This window comes from Onychomys torridus, chromosome 4 (genome assembly GCF_903995425.1).
Source record: "Onychomys torridus chromosome 4, mOncTor1.1, whole genome shotgun sequence".
Classification (NCBI taxonomy): domain Eukaryota; kingdom Metazoa; phylum Chordata; class Mammalia; order Rodentia; family Cricetidae; genus Onychomys; species Onychomys torridus.
The window spans coordinates 3,322,264-3,343,032 of record NC_050446.1 but is presented as its reverse complement, the minus strand read 5'-3'; the positions used below and the strand labels follow the sequence as shown (position 1 = coordinate 3,343,032).

Below are 20,769 nucleotides of genomic sequence, written 5' to 3'. Positions count from 1 at the left end.
CACTGAGTACCTCCCAAACTCTCAGTACAGCTGGCATTTCAAAATATTATTTACCTTTCCTTTGCATGGTACTGGCTAACACACAAACAGATGTTCCTAAGGATCCACAGCATTCACCAGCAACCCCCAGACTGTCTCCTACCCGTGGGAGCCAGGTTCCCCCAACCCATTGCTACTTTTGTGAGTGTTGTGGCTTCTCCCCAGCCGATGGCAGTTCCTCCTAAGGGACAGCTGGCCCGCCACTCATGGACTTCTAGAAGCAGGAAGAAGGCAGGCAGCTGCTCCCTGGGTGTGACTCACACTAATTTACCCCTCTGAGCATCTGAGTGGGTACCAGGCTCGCTCCCTCCTCTGGCTTCCTTTTTGCCTCCAGCCAACACTGCTCTCAGCATTCTGGAGCAGCTGCAGGGAGGGTGGGAGGGTTGGTTCTCACCAAGGGTTCCTCTGTCTCAGATACTTCCCTCTTTGCTCCCAATGCAAAGGTCACATCTGCGGGAAGTGTTCCCAAGTCACCGCAGTCAAGATTCAGGCTTGTCTCTTATGTGGAGACTCAGTGCATACTCAGATGTCTAACCACTGTCTCAAAGGGAGATTTCCACCTCTCCGCAGGCTGGTGTACAGTCTTAGTAAGAGCTCCATCAATCCTGAATGAATTAACAAATTTAAGAATGGATTGAGGGCCGGGCGGTGGTGGTGCACACCTTCGATCCCAGCACTTGTGAGGCAGAGGCAGGTGGATCTCTGTGAGTTCAAGGCCAGCCTGGTCTACAGTACAAAGTGAGTTCCAGGACAGTCAGGGCTACACAGAGAAACCCTGTCTTAAAAAAAGAATGGATAGTGGGCAGTTGTGCAAATGTTGCACAACTAGAAGATTGTGGGCAGTTGTGCAAATGCTGCACAACTGGCAGAGTCACGGGAGTCTCCAGGCAGGAACATCTGCAAAGCCACTTCTTGGTGTCTAAACTGTCAAGAGAGAGCTGACAACTTGGGACTCCTCTGGGAATAGCAGGCACCTCCTCTCTTCGGGTTTTACTTTGAGAATTCCTGTGGGTTCGGATCCTTCCTTTTGGCTAGCTGTGGATATTCAGGCAGGTTATCTGATCAAGCTGGGCCCCTGTGCTGTCTGACTGGCAGGGAGACTGAGGCTCACACACCACTGTAGCCAGAAGCACTAAGCTAGGGGGACATGGTCACCTCACTTTCAGTCCACAACCCTTTCCAGTGGCCCAGCCTCAGAAGAGCCCACACCAAAGCATCAAAATCAGTGGTTCTCAACCTTCCTAATGCTGGTGACCCTGACCATAAATTCATAACTGTAATTTTGCTACTGTTCTGAATTGTAATGGAAATATTTGTTTGTTTTTTCCCGCTGTCTTAGGCAACCCCTGCGAAAGGGTCATTTGACAGCCCCCTGAGAAGGGGCCCACAGACTCCAAAGAAATAGTCTTGTTACTAGCAAACCCTAGGGTCAGGGCTGCAGCTGAATTGGTAGAGTGTTTGCCCAACCTCCAGGAGGCTCTGGGTTTGGTCCCCAGCATCTGATAAACTGGGTGTGGTGACTATAATCAGGCAAGAACATGAGGCCTTGTAGGGGTGGGGGGCAAGGACAAGACTAGTCCTAACGCCTCACCCCGCCCCTTCACGTTTCCAGCAGCTGCCTTTCTGTCTCTCTCTGTCTCTCTCTGTCTCTGTCTCTCTCTCTGCCTCAGGCAAGAGCCTTCTCTGATTTCCTAGGACCCAGCAGCTGCCTCCAGAACACTTTCCCTAGTCGCTCCCAGGACTCCCAGGCACACTGCTGGAGTCCAGTATCTACCTTCTGTGACTCAGCTGTCCCATCTCACTCTTCCTTCTGGCCCAGCCTCAGTTTGCCTGCGGGTAAAACAGAGAAACAACTCCTGTCCAGCTGTCCTCCCAGGATCACACAACCTTGCTTCTCGAGCTAGCCACTGTGTGGACAATCTGGTCATACCAATTCTGTGACTCCTTCCCACTTTCCCCAGAATCCTGCCATCGATCACCCCATAGTCAGGGCCTGTCTCCCTCCCCAGCCTGTAAGAAGAGCCAAGCCCTCCCTCCCCTCGGCTTCCCGCCTGTCTGTCTACATGCTCCCCTCCATCTTACTCACTCTGTGTGGGGCCTTGCTTCCACAGGAAATTTCCACAGCTTCTCTCAATTTCATGTCCCAAAGCTCTACAGCCTTCTCGTGGAGACTGGGCACTAAGATAAGATCAGCCCTGGCCAGAGACCTAGACGATTCATTGTTACTTCCTCTTTTTAGATCGGAAGGATTCTCAAAAGTAATTCTGGGTAAGTATGCTAAGTGATGGCTGCCTACAGTCCGGCCTAAAACTCTCAAGGACTCTTTCACTTTCCAAATGCCTCCAGCCAGCCTCCTCTCAGGAGGGAAGGCAATGTTCCCAGGAGCCCTTCTATGGAGCAGAACTCAAGTGAGATAGCCATTAAGGACTGAAGCATGGGACTGGAGAGGTGGCTCTAAGGTTAGAAGCGCTTGTTCTGAAGGGCTGGGTTTGTTCTCCACAACACCTGGTTCACAACATCTGGAACTCAGGTTCCAAGGGATCCAATGCCCTGTTCAGATGTCTACAGACACCATCACTCACACAGTGCACATATACACATGCAGGCAACACATTTATACTCAAAATCTAAAGAAGAGAGAGACAGGGAAGGAAGGAAGGAAGGAAGGAAGGAAGGAAGGAAGGAAGGAAGGAAGGAAAAAGGGAGGGAGGGAGGGAGGGAAGGAAGGAAGGAAGGAAGGAAGGAAGGAAGGAAGGAAGGAAAAACGGAGGGAGGGAGGGAGGGAAGGAAGGAAGGAAGAAAAAGAAAGAAAGAAAGAAAGAAAGAAAGAAAGAAAGAAAGAAAAAGGAAGAGAAAAGGGCCCCAGGCAGTGTTCCCCACCGGCCACATCAGCCACCAGTGTGTACCAACCAGAGAACTCTGGGTTCTATAAAGCCAACTGTGAACTCTCCAGCTCTGTCAGGTCCCAGAAGGAAAGAAATAACAGACCCTGGCAGCCATGCAGCTGAGGCTCACGCTGCAGGATGCCCAGGGGTCCGGTGGAGAGGGAAGGAATGCCTGACCCACCTAGGACACAACGAAGAGACTGACTTCAGAGAAAGGGCCAATGGGCCTTGAAGAATGAGTAGGAGTCTGTATAGGCCAGACTTGGGAGGGAGTGGGGGGGTTCTAAGCAGGGATAAGAGGGTCCCAGGAATTGCAGTAATTTCTGAGACTGGAATAGAGATTGAGGTATGTGGGGGTGAGGTCAAGGCCAAGGCCAAAGTGTAACCCTTGCAGCTGTTCTGGATGTCACATAAAGGAACATGTGCTTGGAAATATCACAACACTCCATCTGCTTGCTATCTGGTGAGAGGGCTTTAACTGCACTGTTGTTAACAGCACAACAGTAGCAAAAGCTCGCAGTTACACACTGTAGACGTGAGGTAACAAGTCACGTCATGAAGATGCACACACACACTAGGATAAGGGGTTGTGAGCAAGGGAGACTCAACAAGGCTTCCCTTATCTTCTACACCTAGATTTGGGGGAGTTGGGGGCTCTCACTATGTAGCCCTTGGCCTGGAACTCACAGAGATCCACCTGCCTCAGCCTCTTGAGTGGCTGGGATTAAAGGCGTGTCCACCACACCCAGCATGAACCTAGATTTCACTCATCGTTCCCTCTAAAGCGCACCTCCCTGAAGCTCCTTATTGTTTAATCTCTTTCCTGGGTCTTCTCCAGTAAACATCTTTCAGATCTCTGGCTTAAGAAGATCGAATCATCTTAAACATACCAAAAACAGTGAGACTGCAGCAGTAATTAATTAAGCCTCCTGGTAGGCGTTACAGCCATGAGGCCTAGAGGAGCTGTGGCATTGTAAGCGGCTCCGGCAGGGAGGCTGGAGAAGGCAGGAAGGGTCCAACAACCTGCTTTGGCTGAAGTTAACTACAGGATTACAGTTCCAGGGGAGGTGAGATGGGGTCAGGTGAAGAGGGCCAGCTGTAGCCTTAAAGACTGTGGCTGGGAGGTACTTATGCCTCCAAGAGCACCAGAGGGTGCCAGACCCCCAACAGTTCCTTCCTCACACTCAGGGAAACATCTAATTAATGGCTGTTGGTGGTAGATGGGAGCCAAGTGATCCCTGAACCAGAGGTGAGTCTGTTTCGGGTGAACTGGAGATGAGGGATGGGTCCCAGTGCAGCTTAGACCCTGAGGGGAAATGCAGGCACTAGTGTCCAGGCAGCCCAGAGCCAAGGACTACCACAAAGTCACACAAAGTTCTCACAAGAGATTTACTGGGAGGGAAAAAAACCAGGAGGGTGGCCACCTCTGCTAGGGTGAGATACAGCAGCACACTGAATATAGGATATAGGGCTTTTACAGAACTTCTTGGAAAAGAGGTGGAACTTTTCAGGGTGGAGCTTTACAGGGTGGAGATTGGTAGGACTTCATGTCCAGAGATTGGGCTTTTTACTCTGTAGGGTGAGAGCAGGGTCCAGCAGTTTAAGTATTCTGTGGGTGGAACCTGATAGTTAGAGGTCCTTGGGGAAGGGCCTGGCTTACACTCTTCACAATGAAAAACTCAGGACCATACAGATTCATTGCTGAATTCCAAACTTACTTTTAAACAATGTTTTTATTGTCTTAATTTAATTTATTTGATTTGATGACTATGAATGTTTCTGCCTGAATGTATGAGTACCACGAGAATGCAGTACCTACAGAAGCCAGAAGAGGGCATCAGATCTTCTGGGATCCTCTTTGATCCCCTGGGGCTGGTGTTACAGATGGTTGTGAGCTGCCAAGTGAGTGCTGGGAATTGAACTCTGGTCCTCTGGGAGAGCAGCCATCTCTCAGCCCCAGATTTCACTCTCTAAGGAAGATCCAGCAGCACCTCTCAAACTATTCACAAAACAAAATAGGAAGAGACACTGCCAAATTCACTCTATCCAGCTAACATTACTAATACCAGAGCAGATAAAAACACAACAAAAAAGAAAACTATAGCTCAATTTCCCTGATGAACATAGATGCAAGAACTCTTAACAAAATCCAAGGACACACCAAAGGAGCTGGAGAATTTTCCTGCAGGGGTGCAGGTTTGCTTCCCAGCACCCACATGGCAGCTAACAACTCCAGTTCCAAGGGTTTGATACACTCTTCCATCCTCCAGAGGCACCAGACACACACATGGTGCATATACATACATGAAGGCAAACAACTCATACACATAAGTTTTTTAGTCTTAAGATTAAAAGAAAAAATCAAAACATCATGATCAATCAGTTTCATCCCAGGGATGCAAGGCTGGTTCAACATATGTAAGCCAGTAACTGTGACATAAACAGACATAAGGGCAAAATCACATTCACCTTGATACGGAAGGACAATTGAAAAGTTCAATATGCTTCATGATAAAAGTATTCCAGAAACTAGGAACCAATGGAATATATTTCAACATAAAGAAGGCTTATGTAATAAACCTAAAGCAAAGATTAGATGGGAAAATTGAGCATTTCCTCTAGACTCCGGAGGGACACAGGATGCCTACTTTCTCCACTCATATTCAGTATACAGCTCAAAGTCTCAGAGCTGAGACAAGAAGAAGATGTGAATGGACAAGAGTAGGAAAAGTCAAATTGCTCCAGCCTGTGAATAACATGATTCGATTCTACACTTAAGACCTTACAGACTCCACCAGAGAACATTTAGATCTGATAAACATTTTCAGTAAAGTTACAAGAAAGAAATTATATATATATAAATTAGGTTTTATATGTACCAAAATGAACTCACTAAGGAAAAAATTAGGGAAAACATTCCATTCTCAATAGCTTCAAGATAAATAAATAAACAATACGCCTAGAAGCAAGCCTGAGAGAGGAGATGAAAACCTCTATGATGAAAACTTTAAGTCACTGAAGAATAAAGACAGTGGAAAAACCTTCTGTGCTCATAGTTTGGCAGTACTGAGAATGTAAAAATATCTATACTAATATTAGAAGTATAGAATTAATCTACAAATTCAGTGCAATCCCTATCAAACTTTTAATGATGTGTGTGTGTGTGTGTGTGTGTGTGTGTGTGTGTGTGTGTTTTGAGACAGGGTTTCTCTGTGTGGTTTTGATGCCTGTCCTGGATCTCACTCTGTAGCCCAGGCTGGCCTTGAACTCACAGAGATCCTCCTGGGTTCTGCCTCCCGAGTGCTGGGATTAAAGGCATGCGCCGCCGCCACCACCACCCAGCAGAAGGTTATTTCTGATCATTGTTTTACACATCAGTATTTACACCTTTGACATGCTGTCTTTGTCACTATGGCTCATTGGTATAGTTTAAGTTCAGGAATTGTCTTCAAATTAAAAGGAAAGAAATAAAAAGGAACGGAAGGATGAAAACATGCCAAAAACAAACAAATCTGCCAACCAACAAGTGGGCCAATGACTGAATAGTCCTCAAAAGAAGAAACTCAACTGGCCAATGCTTTGTTTTTTAAAACATGTTCAACATCCTCTACCATCAAGGAAATGCTACTTAATCTGGTTTAGAGACTCCATCTCACCCTAGTCAGAACGGCTGTTGTCAGGAGAACAAAGGGCAGCAGATGCTGGCAGGGGTGTGAGGCAGGAGGCGTCCTTACTCACCACTGGTGGGAGTATAAACCGGAACAGCCACATGGAAATCTGTGCAGAGGTTTCTCACAAAGCTAAAAACTGAACTGCCACATGACCCAGCTCTACAACTCCTGGACTCTATCCTGCCACAGAGATCCTTGCCTGTCCATGTTAACTGCTGATCTAGTCCCAATAGCAAAGAAATGCAGCCGGCCTTGCTTTCCATCCTCTGGTGAGTGAATATAAAAACGCAGTATATATAAACACACAGGGGATCTCATTAAACCACAAGTAAAAATGAAATGTGCAGGAAAATGGATGAAACTGGAGGATATTATATTGAGGTAACCCAAGTTCATCAAGATAAATATCACACATTCTCTCTCATTAGCTGATCCTAGCCTTATTTACATATGTGTGTTATGTGGTTATACGTTAGTTATGTGAGTGTGAGTATACGTTATGAAACTATGAGAAGAGAAAGGATCTCAGGAAAGGGAATGGGGAGGTGTTGGGGGTTTGAAAGAAAAAGGCCCCATTGGCCCATAGGGAGTAGCATTATTAGGAGGTGTGACTTTGTTGTGTACTGTGGAAGTGGACTTTGAGGTCTCATATGCTCCTTTATAAGAGTTGCCCTGGTCATGGTGTTTCTTTACAGCAATAGAAACCCTAACTATGATGGAAGTTGGCATCAGAGACTGGGGTATTGCTGGGATAGGCCTCACCATGCTTTTCTTGGAGGAATGTAGACTATGGAAGTTTTGGTTAGGAAAGCAATGGAATGCTTTAAGCACTGCTTAACAGGCCAGACAAGTAGGAGCACAGAAGACAAGGGTGCTAAGGGCGACTTGAACTGTAAGTGGCTTTAAAGGAGAAGAATTTTAACATGTGGCCTAGAGACTGTTCTTGTGATATTTTGGCAAAGAAGGTGGTGCTTTTTGCACTTATCCCAAAACTGCCAGAGATCGCAGTGAGGAGTTTTGGATTAATTCCGTTGGCAGAGGAAATCTCAAAACAGCCTAGTATAGAATCTGCCATGTGGTTATATGTTATGGAATGTGGGATGACTCATCCCTAACTGGCTTGAGGGCCAGACGGCTCAAACAAGTAAAACAGATACTTTCTGAGAACCAGCCTGGGTCTGCCTGATGGTCTTAGCAACAGCAGCTGAACCATGATCTGGAGATGACCTGGCCAAAAGGAGGCAGCCATGTCACACCAGCAGATGCATATTCATCAGACCTCCCCCCAGGGTGGGGTGGAGGGTATCTAAGGCTTGCCTCTTCCTGAGTAAACTGAGCTTGTTGTTTTGACATTCTCCAGGAGTCTGTATGGTTTGACTCTGCACCTACTTGGCCCCCGCCCCCAAGGGAACAGCAGCAAGGACCCTGCTACAATGGAATATTACTTCTATGTAAAGATGTGTTACATTTGTTTATGCTTCATTTGTTCAATTATGTAAAGATGTGTTGCTTTGCCTGCCTAAGTACCTGATTGGTCTAATAAAATACTGAATGGCCAATAGCTGGGCAGTAGAGTGATAGGAGGGGATGGTGAGCAGAGAGAATAAATAGGAGGAGGAATCTAGGCTTGAGAGAATGAGGAGAATGAAGAAGAAAGGGCCAGCCAGGCAGACACCGGACAGACAGACGAGTAGAACATATAGAATGAAAGAATGAAGGGAAAAGCCCTGAGACAATCTCCTGAGATGAGAAGAAACAGGTTAAATTAAGTTATAAGAGCTAGCTAGAAATAAGCATTCATAACTAATAATAAGTCTCCAGGTCATGATTTGGGAGCTGGTTGGTGGCCCAAAAGAAAGCCTGCTGCAGTTATAAGTGTTCACGCATATGAAGACCTATAATGAAAAGGTGCAAGCAGGACAATGAAAAATACAAAACATCCAATTTGAGGAGAAAAGGCACCAGGAAGTGGAAAGGAGCTAAATTCTGTGTTCAAGGAGATAAAAAGGTTTAAGAAAAGTGGGTATAAAATGGAATAAAGGGAGTGGTGACCTCAGGGCAAGATCCCATCCAGCTAAGCTTCCAACTCGTGAAAAGGAATTAAAGAAAAGCTTGAGAGGCCAGGCATGGTGGTGCACACCTTTAATCCCAGCACTCAGAAGGCAGAAGCTGGTGAATCTCTGAGTTTGAGGCCAGCCTGGTCTATAGAGCAAGTTCCAGAATAGCCAAGCTTAGGCAGTGAAGGAACCATCAAAAACAGAAAGCTGATAAAGATGTAATTGAATGAGAGGGCCATGTTTCAGCCCCAGCAAGCAGCAGAACTTGGCAGCTTCAGCCATGTGGTTCTGGCTTTACAGACAAGAATAGAAGAGAGGAGCTATGGAATATCCCTCCACAATTTTGGAAAGCTGCTGAGGCCAGGCATGTGCCAGGGGTGTCCCTGTGTGGAGGCCAAGAGAGGCCATATGTGAAGCTGTGAAGGTGAATCCTGGATTGCCTTGGAGACCCCAAAATGTTGAAGCTACCAGAGCTGTGGGATGCCTGCCAAGAAGAGCTGCTAACAGGGAGTGGCACCAGCCCAAGAGAGAGAAGTGTGTTGCAGTCAACAAAGCTAAAAGGATTTGGAGATCTGAAGAGCACCTTGACATCAGACCTGAGATGCAGAGTTTGGAGTTTGCCCTGCTGACAGTTTCAGAGGTTTAGTCCATTATCAGCATGGCAGGAAGCATGGCATCCCACAGGCAGACACAGTGCTGGAGAGGGAGCTGAGAGTTTCGTTCTTGCTTTGGTCCAGTATTTCCTCACTGTGCTCGCTTTCCTCCCTTTTGGAATGGTAATGTACATTCTGTGCCATTGTATGTCAGAAATGTGTGATCTGTAACAGGGCCCCAGACCTGAGTAGGCTCTAAGACCTTAGCACAACTGACTCCATGATGGAAGTGCCATTCAGGCTGTAAAACTCAGCACATGAACAGCACCACCTGCCAAAAACAAAAACACCTCAGTGAAATGAAACATCACAGTCCACAGTTCTGGGAAAGTCTTAACGTACTAACCTTGGTTTTAGGTTTCTGTAGTTCCTCTTCTGGCTAACTGTTCTTGTTAGTGGAAGTATGTCAACCTAGAACATGGTTTTTGTGCTTAAAAGCTCACCCTGAGAAAATCCCGAACACTCAGCGTAGTCACGTTATAGATAGACAATAAAGACTTTCTATTGGCTTAAGCCCATATCCAAGCAGTCTTCTGTGGTAAATACCCCACAACATGAACAGCTTTTTTATTTTGATTTTATAGGGGGCTGTAGCTAAGAAATTGCCTTGATTCTCACAAGAGACTTTGAACTTTGGACTTTTAAACAAGTATGAGACTGTTGTAGACTATGGGGACTTCTGAAGTTGGACTAAATGCATTTTGCATTATGATATGGCCATAAACCTATGGGGGCCTCAGAGTGGAATGTGGTGGTTTGAAAGAAAATGGCCCCACAGGCCCATAGGGAGTGTCATTAGAAGGTGTGGCCTTGTTGGAGAAAGTGTTACAGGGAGTGGGCTTTAAGGTTTCATATGCTCAAGCCATGCTCAGTGTGCCTCACAGCTTACTTCCTGTTGCCTGTGGATACAGATGTAGAACTCTCAGCTCCTTCTACAGAACCGTGCATGCCACTATGTCCCGCCAGGATGATAATGGACTAAACCTCTGAAACTGTAAGCTGACCCCTCATTTAAATGTTTTCCTTTGTAAGAGTTGCTGTGGTTATGGTGTCTCTTCACAGAAGTAGAACCCTAAGACAGGAGGGTGACGAACACAGGAGGCGTAAATGTGAGAAGGGTTTCTACTGGGGGCAGAAGCAGGGAGCACGGGAAGAGGGCAAGTGAAGCTCAGCATGAAAATTCCTCAAAAATCGCTGCTTTGTGTGCTAATTCAAAAATAAGGGAGATACAAACTGCCCACTGACCTCCACACATGCATCATGGCATGCATGTGCCTGCACACATACACATACAACAAATAAAATTGTAATAAAAAATGTCAATGCTTCTTCCTGGCTAAGCTTCCATGGCTCTGGCTTGCTTACCCTCCTCCCCACCCTCCACTCTTGGTGTATTTTGGTAATTTATTTGCCCAGCGGAACCTCTGAGTCCCATCCCGTCCTGCCCCCACACCCCACCAGCACTGTTCTGCAGCAGTGAACTCAATTCACTCCCTTCCCTGATGCAGACACGTGCTATAGATGACACATTTAAAGTCAGGAACATTCTTGAATTTGCCTAGATTATTGACTACAAGAACCAAGTCTGAAAATCCCAGTTGACAACAGAGAACAACTGGGAGCCCAGGAGTCTCTGTGGAAAGCCACTATGAGGCAGGCAAGCACGGAAGACAGCTCGTAATCAATAATGCGTTTGGCTGCCTAGCTCCTTCACCTGCATGCACATAGTATACACACACAGCCCTGCAATATGGCAAAACTATGACCTTTGGCAACCTTTGGGGAGAATCCCCTAGGTGTACATATGACTAAAATCAGATATATTATAGGAAAGGACATGTGCAATAAGAAAAATGAATATGACCTAATTTGTCAATTGATAAAGAGACACCCATCGGTAACCTGGCCCTCCTCATGAAAGCTATAAAAGGAAGCCCGGAAGAAAAATAGGGCCTTTGGATTTGCCCACTCATGTGGCCTGCTTTCAATTTTTTTGATGTTTTATTTTTGTTTTTAATTAAGTATACATGTGTGGGGTGGGGTGGGGTTCCATATAAATGCAGATACCCAAGGAGGCCAGGAGAGGGCAGTGGGCCCCTGAAGCTAGAGCTATAGGCAGTTGTGAGCCACCTAATGTGGAGGTGGGAACTGAACTCTGGTCCTCTGCAGGAGCAGCAAGTACTCTTAAAAGCTGAGTCATCTCTCCAGATGCCTCCTGCCACCCCATCCCCACTGTCAATTTTATCTCAATAAAATTATCCTGATTCTTTTGTAAATGTCAACTCTTTCTCTTCTTTTATTTGTATTGTTTTTAACAGGATCTCACAATGTAACCCTGGTTTGCCTGAAACACTCAGTGATCAGCCTACCCCACCCACCACCTTGCCCCAAGTGCTGGGATTAAAGATGTACGCCACTGTGCCAGGCAAAAGGCAGGGGTTTGATGTGGTTTTTGTTTGTCTGTTTGTTTGCTTTTTGCTTGTATTTTATTTATTTGTTTATTTTTGAGACAAGGTCTTACTATGTAACCCTGGCTAGCCTTGAACTTTCTGTATAGGCCAGGCTGGCTTCAAACTCACAGAGATCCACTTGTGAATCCTAGTTTTCAATTCTTTGGATGAGTTGTCAAGAACCTGAAAATAGCCAGGCAGTGGTGGCACACGCCTTTAATCCCAGCACTCAGGAGGCAGAGGCAGGCAGATCTCTGTGAGATTAAGGCCAGCCTGGTCTACAGAGTGAGATCCAGGACAGGCTCCAAAGTTACACAGAGAAACCCTGTCTCAGAAAGACAAAAACAACAGCAACAACAACAACAAAAGAACCTGAGAACACCCAGCCTGTGCCCCTGACCACCAATAACAACTAGTCAACCAGCAGTCCCTCCAAGCCATGGCCCACAGTGCACCTGCACATCACCAGCTTGTTTCATGTCTTGTCCCTGCTCATGTTCTCATCTTCAAAACCCAAAATTCAACAGTTAAAAAAAAAAAGGCAGTGACACTATCACTCAGTCGCTCAAATGGCAAAAGTCAGAAAGCCCATCAGCACTGAATACTACCCACAGCAGTCGGCCAGAGACGGCTCAGTGGGCAACTGCTCACTGAGCAAGCATGGCGAGCTAAGTTTAAAGTCAGGGATGACGGTGCATGTCTAGAAGCCCAGTTCTGGGGACCAGGCAGAGACAACAAGGAAGCTCCTGGGGGCTTGCTGGCCAGTCAGTCTAGCCAAGCTGGGGAACTATGAGACCCTGTCACCAAAATGTAGGTGGAGAGTGATGAGGAGGAGGACACCTGACATCTCCTTCTGGACTCCAGATGTGCATGAATGGACCAGCACAACCACACACGCAGGGCACGCGCGCACACCCCCTCAACAACTCCAGTTCTCTTGCGCTGCTGTGGGAACATACAGATACCCAACAATTTCACATTTCACTCCTGGCTGAACACCAATGTTCTAAAAAGGCTTGAACAAGAATGCTTACATGCGGCCTGGGGTTTTTAGCTCAGTGGTAGAGCGGTTGCCTAGCCAGCGCAAGGCCCTGGGTTCGGTCCTCAGCTCCGACAATTAAAAAAAAAAAAAAAAAAAAAAAAAGAATGCTTACATGTTAGCCTCACCCTGGAAGGGGCTAACCTGACCTTTAGTGAGAGAAGACATAAACAAATGGTAGCTGTGAAACAGAATACGACTTAACAACAGCAACAACCAAATTACTCATTAGCACACACCAATCTCAACACATTGTGTGAGTGAAATCAACCAGGTATGTTTGATTCTGTTTACATGAAGTCCAAGAACAGGCAAAATTAATCAGTGCGCATCCAACTCAGGAAATGGTTGCATGGGGGTGGGGGCAGGGGAGAAAACTAATATCTTCTAGGATAATGACAGTTTTTTAAGATTTATTATTGTTAATGATGTGTGTGTGTATCTGTCTGTATGGGGTGTTGCACATGCATGTGGGGCACTTGGAGGCCAGAGGAAGGTATCAGATCCCCTGGAGCTGGAGTCAGAGGCATTTAGGAGCCATGTGACTTGCCCTGAGTGCTGGAAATAAACCTCAGGTCCTCTGCAGAACGCACTCTTCAGCTGCTGAGCAACCCCATGAGGCCTGCTGAAGATATTTTGTCTCTTTTTGGGTACTTTCTTACATAGGGGATGGAGCTCAGTTGCTAGTGTCCTTGCTTGGCATACACAAAGTCCCAGGTTCAGTCCCCAGAGATCACATAAGCTCGGCACAGCAGTGCACCCCTTCACTCCTTAGCACTCAAGAGTGGAGGCAAGAAGTCAGAAATCCTAGATCATTCTTAGCTATATATAATCTAGATCTGCGTGAGCTGAATGAGACTCTGTCTCAAAAAATTAAAATAAATAAATAAGAGGCAGTTGCTTACATTTCACTGTCTTCTTGCTCTTCAGAGTTCTAACACAAAATGTCTAGCTGTCCTTCCCTCTGGCTCTGGCTCTTCTTTGGGAAGCACGCTCGTTCTGACCCCTCTGTGCATCAGTGTTTCTCTGTAGAGCCTCCCTCTGGTACAGCTGCTCACAGACCTCCACCACCGAGCCCATCTCTCTCCCACTTATGGGCTCCTTCCTCCCGGCTACTAACAAGATTTATGGCTTGCCTGCCCTGTTGCTGTTCTTGCGAATTTTCATAAAATGGTTCCTGAGTTTCCTTCTGAGTCTGTTTTAAAATTCTTTTACCAACAAGACTAAGCCCCTGCAGAAGAGAACCATGATTCTTGGGTAACATATAGGGGAGTCATAAACAAGGACAGACCAGGTGACACACTAGCAACTCAGGGAAGCTCCTGCTGATGGCCCACCAGCAGCTACCCTTTGGCTAGACTCCGAATTTGACCTCCAGGCTTTCTCTCTCTGTCACTGTGGGTCTTGTTTTGTTTTGTTTTGTTTTTCGAGATAGGGTTTCTCTGTAGCTTTGGAGTCAGTCCTGAACTAACTCTGTAGACCAGGCTGGCCTCAAACTCATTAGAGATCCGCCTGCTTCTGCCTCCTGAGTGCTGGGATTACAGGCATGCACCACCACCGCCCGGCTTCACCGTGGGTCTTAAGGCCTTTGCTTTGGTGGTAGCTGGCACTTCTCCAAGAGAATATATCCATAATACCATGAGGTGATATTTTAGGTCTTTTTACCTAAATGTACCAACTGGGTCCTAAGAGAACAGAGACTCTCCTGGAGCCATAAGCCACCAACACACAGAAGCTAGAATAAAAGGCTTGAGGATGGCCTCCCAATCACGCTGTATTCTCCCAGGAAGGAAATTAAAGGCATATATATCTAAGAGGCAATTACATCTTTACTGTGTGTGTGGCAGTGTGTTTGTATGTCTCTGTGTGTGACAGTGTGTGTGTGAGATAGTGTCTGTGAGTGTGAGAGTCTGTGTGTGTTTTTGAACATGAAAGTATATGTGAGTGTGTGTGTGTGTGTGTGTGTGTGTGTGTGTAAAGCTTGGTCCCCACTGGTCAAAGCAACTTGTGGATTCTGACCAGCTGGGAACTTAGACCCTGATAACTAAAGTAATTTCAGGATTCGGGGGAGCATGTACCCTAATTCCCAGTAAACTTTGGGCCTTTACTCTCTTCAGCCAATGCAGCTCTGGAATTAGCAGTGCATGCTCCTGCCTCACTACCCCTGCTCTTCCTTGCAGACTGGTTCTCACCAAACGCAGTCCCTAAGATTAGGACAAATTTGATCCCCAAGAAAGAAGCGAACTTGTCCCTGCACAATGTCCCTCAGAGTATAAGTCAACTTGTTAGAGAGAGTGACCGATCATTGGTAATTTAAGCTTCAATATCAAAATAAATAATAGTAACTATAAATTATTTACCATCCTCCTCCTTGTAAAAGGTAAAAAGTGATCAGATGTGCTCCATGTCCAACCTCCTCTTCAAAGCTGTTCTAACAAGGCTTCTGGGGATAGGGGTAGAGGTAGGGGTGGGGGTAAGGGTAGGGGACGGGGGAGTGGTCAACAATCAAACTTGGACTCGAGCCAATGAAGATACAGGGGCTAAAGGAACAGCCATTATTTTACACCCTACCCCTGGTTCAACCAGGCCCTAGGGGATGATGGGACAGTTATCCTAGGGTCCTGACAGCCCTTGCCAAGTCACCTGTCCTCTGGATTAGAGGAGCCCTGAAGAGGCAGAGGTCGGACCTAACTATTGTACATTTTGCAAAGAGGAGGGTCAACACACAGAGAGAGGCCCTTAGGACACCCAAGGAAGACAACATGGTCAACAAGCCCCCGACTTACCCCAGCGGATGGCAAAGCCAGCAGGCAAAGACCAGGGACCCAAGGGGCCCCTGGAAGACCCGGGAGTCAACCTGAGGAACTCCAATAGACCTTAACAATAAAAAGAAATTGAATACATTTTCAGGTACCTACATGGTCTTAAGCACCCAGCAGGAAAGTACGGCCGAAGAGCTAAATGACTAATAAAATACAAAATAAAAGAGGTGAATATACGGATGCATCAGACCTTTCAGGCTCCCAAGGCCTACTGGCTTTTCCTAACAGTAAACGAAACACTGTGTATCCTGATAATTCTGATAAATGATTCATCTGCTTTACACAATCTACTAAATCAGATTCAGGCTATGCAGACGATGTCCAGATTTCCGTGGCAGAAATGAGGTATTTCTGCCATAACCTTAGTAACAATCTGTTCATCTCAGAAGCCACACAACTGTACATCCTGTCGTTTACAGTGGATCCACTCTCTGACAGACTTTCTCCTATCTAGTCCCCGGATTACCTTTCCAGGGCCTAAAAGTCAGCAGGAGTGGAGACGCCAAACCCTTCTGTGCCTCCTTTTCAGATGGAAGTACCCAGATCCACTAGGCAGCCATCTCCTAGATGTCAGGTAGCTTGACAGTCCATTAACAAGCACGGAAGCCATTGAAGATGGCCTCTCCCATAGATGGGGCTTTATTAGGACTATGTTGAGATCCATTAAGGAGAAGCTCCTTTCTCTGGGTCAATGGAATCTGAGTCCTATCTATGACCTTGGGAGACATGGCTTATTTTTTTTCTTTGAGACAGGGTTTCTCTGTGTAGCCCTGGCTGTCCTAGAACTTGCTTTGTAGACCAGGCTGGCCTCAACTCCATTCTAATCAGTCCCAAAGATAATATTACACACTATTGTCCTCTCCCTTAAAATTAATCCAACTGGGCCTGTCAATCACCTGGCCAGGAGATCCACCTAAATTAAAGTTGACACACCTGAATATATGTTAAGGCCCTAGAGGGGAACAATTATCCCCTTAACGAGATCATATACTCCCCAGGAAGACCGCTCCCCGGGAAGACCACTCCCCGGGAAGACCGCTCCCCGGGAAGTTACTTACACATCTTCACCACCAACTTGCCTTCTGAGTTCTCATGGAAAAGCATAACTTCTCCTCTCATCTCTTTTGGTCTCGTCTTTGCACACCGGTGTAGGAGTGCTTGTGTTTACCCCTGAATCACCACCCCAGTATGCAGCAGGGAACTGCTAGGTACCTGCCCCCCAGGTGTGGCCGAAGGGGGACCCCTTAAGACCTGGAATGCATATGTGCTCACTTGCTTGGCTAACTTGTGGTCTTGGATGCTGGTGCTGCATAGGAAGGCAGTGTTCTCCAAAGAACCGTGTTGGACCATGCCCCACCCCTCCAGGATCCTGTGACCTATGTTATTGTGAGTTAACCCAGAATAAATCCCTTTTATTATCAGACAGACTGCGTGGAATTGCCTCATTTCACCTGCTGAAATCCTAAGCATGTCTGCCCTGATCTCTGGGATTCTGATTCTCCAAAGATGCACACGCAACCACGCATTCCAAAAAGCTTCCAGACTTCCATGAGCCTGCCCTTGGACCACAACTCAAAAACTCCTCCCAGTCTCTGCCAAGATTTGTGCTTGCCTATCTTGCCATTTTCTTCATATTCTAATAAAATGGTCTTGAGACTTAAAATACAAAACCGAAAACAAATGCACACTGAAGTGTATGAGGAGAGGTGCATAGGGTGTGGAAAAGTCCCAGGTTCAAATGTCCCCCACCCCAAACACACAGCTCAAGACTGTTGTCTAGTCTCTCCTCCTAGATTAAAACATTCCACCCTTCAGGAAAGTTCCTTAAGCAGGGAAGTAAACGACAAGAAAATAGCTTCACAGCTCCCTAAAACTGACCCGATTCACTAGGCCCCTCCCTGCCAGAGTAAGCAATAAAAGCTGAGAGACCCTCTCAGCCAAGGAGCTTGGGCTGCAAAGACTGGGACCAGAGCAGCAGCTGCAAGAGGTGTAGACCAGAGTCACTCAGAAAAGACACTCTCCAACCTGTTAAGCTGCCTGCAGGCTGTGCAGTGTGCTCCAGGTTCCCAGCTTTTGTGAGCTGTCACCTGTGCTCAGATGGGCATTGGTGATGCAGTGTCTGTGAGTCATTTCTGCTCCTGTAAGTGACCCCTCACCCACATTCCTGTAAGTGACCACAATAAACACTCATTGGCTCACCAAGCTGGACTTTGGTGGTATGTCACCTATGAGTGACATATGTGTTGCATCTCCCCAAGATAAGTTTTGTTCACACAAGACCTCAGCCACTCCACCAAAAATGACCAGCCTGGACCGAGGACTGTCCCTCCAAAAACCTTCCAACTCATTGAACCAAAAATGCTTATGACTTGTGGATTTTAGTGTGTATAAATTTACAGTGTAATTAAAAACTAGAAAATCAAACTTAAGTATCTAAAATAAGCAGAAAGCACAGAGCAGAAGCATATTCACTTCAAATGAGATAATATTTGTACCTGACTGTACCTGTTTAGATGCTCAGCCCCCACGGGAGGCACCCTCCCTCCCACTCTCCCCAGCCCTTCCCCCACAGCCGTGGCAGAGGTCCTTTAGCCATTTTCTAGCCCTGGTGGGCAGTGCTGAAAGCCCACGAGCTGTATTGACTGACTAGAACGCATGCACACCTCAGCTTTGATTTAATTACCGAGAGCCCATAAACCAGTGACTTGGCATCTCTGAACTCTGATTTCCTTCTCTATAATTCAGGCCAATGGTGCCTAGCCAGGGTAGGGAACTGAGAGACCCATTTACACTAGAAGTCCCACTAAAGACTCAGGAGTGCCCAGGGAGTAAGACTCATGGTCAGCCCCTGGCCCCGACGTGTCACAGAGCTGGGGAAATGGCTGCTCAGAGCCAGTATGTCCAGAGAAAGGCCACTCCTGATAAAAGTTCAGCCACTGGGGGACGGGATTGTAATCAACTGATCTCCTTACACCCTCTGATCTCAGGCATTCCACCAAAACCTGGCTCTATCACAGGGCTGGTGATGGGAGGACTCGCCCCAAAACATCCTTTGGGGAGTTGCTAGCAGACAAAGCAGAAGTGAACTGAACTGGTTCTATCTGGGAAGCTTGGAGGAGCAGGAGCCCGCTGGGGCTTCCAGGTACCCCTCCTCAGCTACTGGGGCCTGAGCCAACATATCTCAAGGCCTCCGGGACCAGGTAATCCCGAGGGAAGCTTCCAGTCCCTCCTCATTTAGTTCCCGGCACCTGTTAATTGCATCAGATACAGCTTGGACCCGCATCCGGCTCCCATTAGGGAGGAAGCAACTACTCCCAAAAATAACTGTGGTAGAAAATAAAGGAAGGTAGAAAGTGTCTAGTGCCACCAAAAGGCAGATGCTCCCATAGTCCTGATACCTCAGGCCCTACACAACCCAGCCATGGGCGAGCCCCCTGGCCTTTGCCTACCTACAGCCTGAGAGCGAGGTCTCCAGCAGGACCCGAACTTCACATTCCAAGAAAAGTCTGCCAGGGAAGGTGTCGCCCAGCTAAGCAAAGGCAAGACCAGGGCTCCACCCAGAATCTGCCTCCTGAGACACACCTATCAACCTTCAGGCAAATGAAAGAGGCAATCGCATCTGTTCTGAGCGACACTGTCAGACAAGCAAAACCACAAAAATAAGAGTCCCTGGGTCTCGGGCCCTTCCTGGGGGAGGAGCAAGTGTGGCTGACACATTGCCCTCCTCGCCTTGCTCCAGGCCCCTCCGCTGCCGCCCTCCAGTGGCTCTGCTCTCCCCCACCTCCACTCCCCAGCCCCAGCGCCCTGACAAAGTCCCCGCTTTGCTGTTTCTTGGATGCTTTTCAAGAGTTTCTGTAATCGCATATATATGAAAATACCATAATGAAATGCATTACTTTGTATGCATTTTATGCTAACATAAAATTAATATAAAATAGTAAAACATGTGTGTGCTTCTGTTCTGTTGAGCAGGTGTGTGTGTGTGTGTGTGTGTGTGTGTGCGCGCGCGCGCGCGCTTGCTTCTGTTCTGTTGAGCAGTTTCTTGCCATCTTCAAATGCTGGATAGTGTCTGTTTGCAGTGGGACTGAGGTGGTTTGAAAAGTTGGACGGGATTACCTCCCATCACCACCCGCAGCAAAGTTAGTGCCGAAGACTTTGCCCAGGCTTGGTTTTGGCTTTGTCCTTCCTCATCTGTTAAGAGCGTGTCTGTCTATCTGTCTGTCTGTTGAATTCGGGAGCCCCTCACTTTACCCCTAGCTGAACCCCTTTCCCATTATGTCCGGAGGAAGAGCCATTCCGCCCTGTCCTACCCCCAGCAGGAAAAGTACCTCCTGTCTTTAAAGACTCACTGGTTAGTACTGGTGGTCCGGAGATTCTCTGCCCTGCCCAGTCCAGCCCGGCCATGCTTCTCCGATATAGAGGGAAGGGGACGACCCGGGCCCGCAGCCCAGCAGGCCCCAGTCTGCAGCGACGCGGTACAGGGTGGGACAGAGTCTGGAGATCAGAACTGGACACAGGAAATGATCAAGCGACCAGGACAAAAACAAGGACCATAGTAGGGTTAGGCCGGAGCAGCGGGGCTCCTCGCTCGCTCACACCGCTTCCCCACGCGCGGCTCGTGGTTTCAGTGTCGCGCCCGCGGGACCCACCTGATCCGCAGAACCAGGCCCGGCGGGTGCGGTCGGCCACGCTGGGAGCAGGACCGTGCTCGCCAGGCGGCGCCCTGCCTTGCAGGAGACCCGGCCGCTGCTCCACCAGGACGTGCCCGGGTGTGCCGGGCGGGGTGCGCGCCTCCGTCCCCCGCGGACGCCTCCCGGGGCAGCGCGCCGGGGCCGGGGTCTCGAGCAAGCGGCGTGCACCGACCCGGGGGTGGAAGCCTAGCTGGTCCCTGCCCCTGACACAGCGCTGGGCGCGAGCGCACGTGTGTCTGGCTGAGGGAGGGGCGATGTTTGTTTCATCTCCACTCAAGCAGAAAAAAGCCTGAAACCAGCAAAAAAAAAAAAAAAAAAAAAAAAAAAAAAAAAAAAAAGCTCCGGGTCAAGGCTGACTCTGTCTCCTTTGACTTGCACGAGGTGGCGTGGGGGATGTCACCCTATATGACGAGGAAGGGCCTCAGGGTCACTGGCTTACAGTCAGACACCAGTGGATGGCTG

General features: G+C 47.7%; 1 protein-coding gene across 5 annotated transcripts in view; it reads right to left on the bottom strand.

Moving 5' to 3' along the window:
* Ggta1 (glycoprotein alpha-galactosyltransferase 1 (inactive)) overlaps positions 1–20,553 on the bottom strand; it is a 67,727-nt gene extending 47,174 nt beyond the window's left edge. For 2 of the 5 annotated variants that reach the window (XM_036184816.1, XM_036184820.1), the window contains exon 1: positions 20,266–20,553. The gene's annotated coding sequence lies outside the window, so the exon portion shown is untranslated. Of the gene's footprint in view, positions 1–2,125; positions 2,205–19,065; positions 19,222–19,965; positions 20,239–20,265 lie in introns of those variants that run through there. The other 3 variants (XM_036184817.1, XM_036184818.1, XM_036184819.1) reach the window with 3 other exon arrangements.
* Between the last annotated feature and the right edge of the window lie 216 nt (positions 20,554–20,769).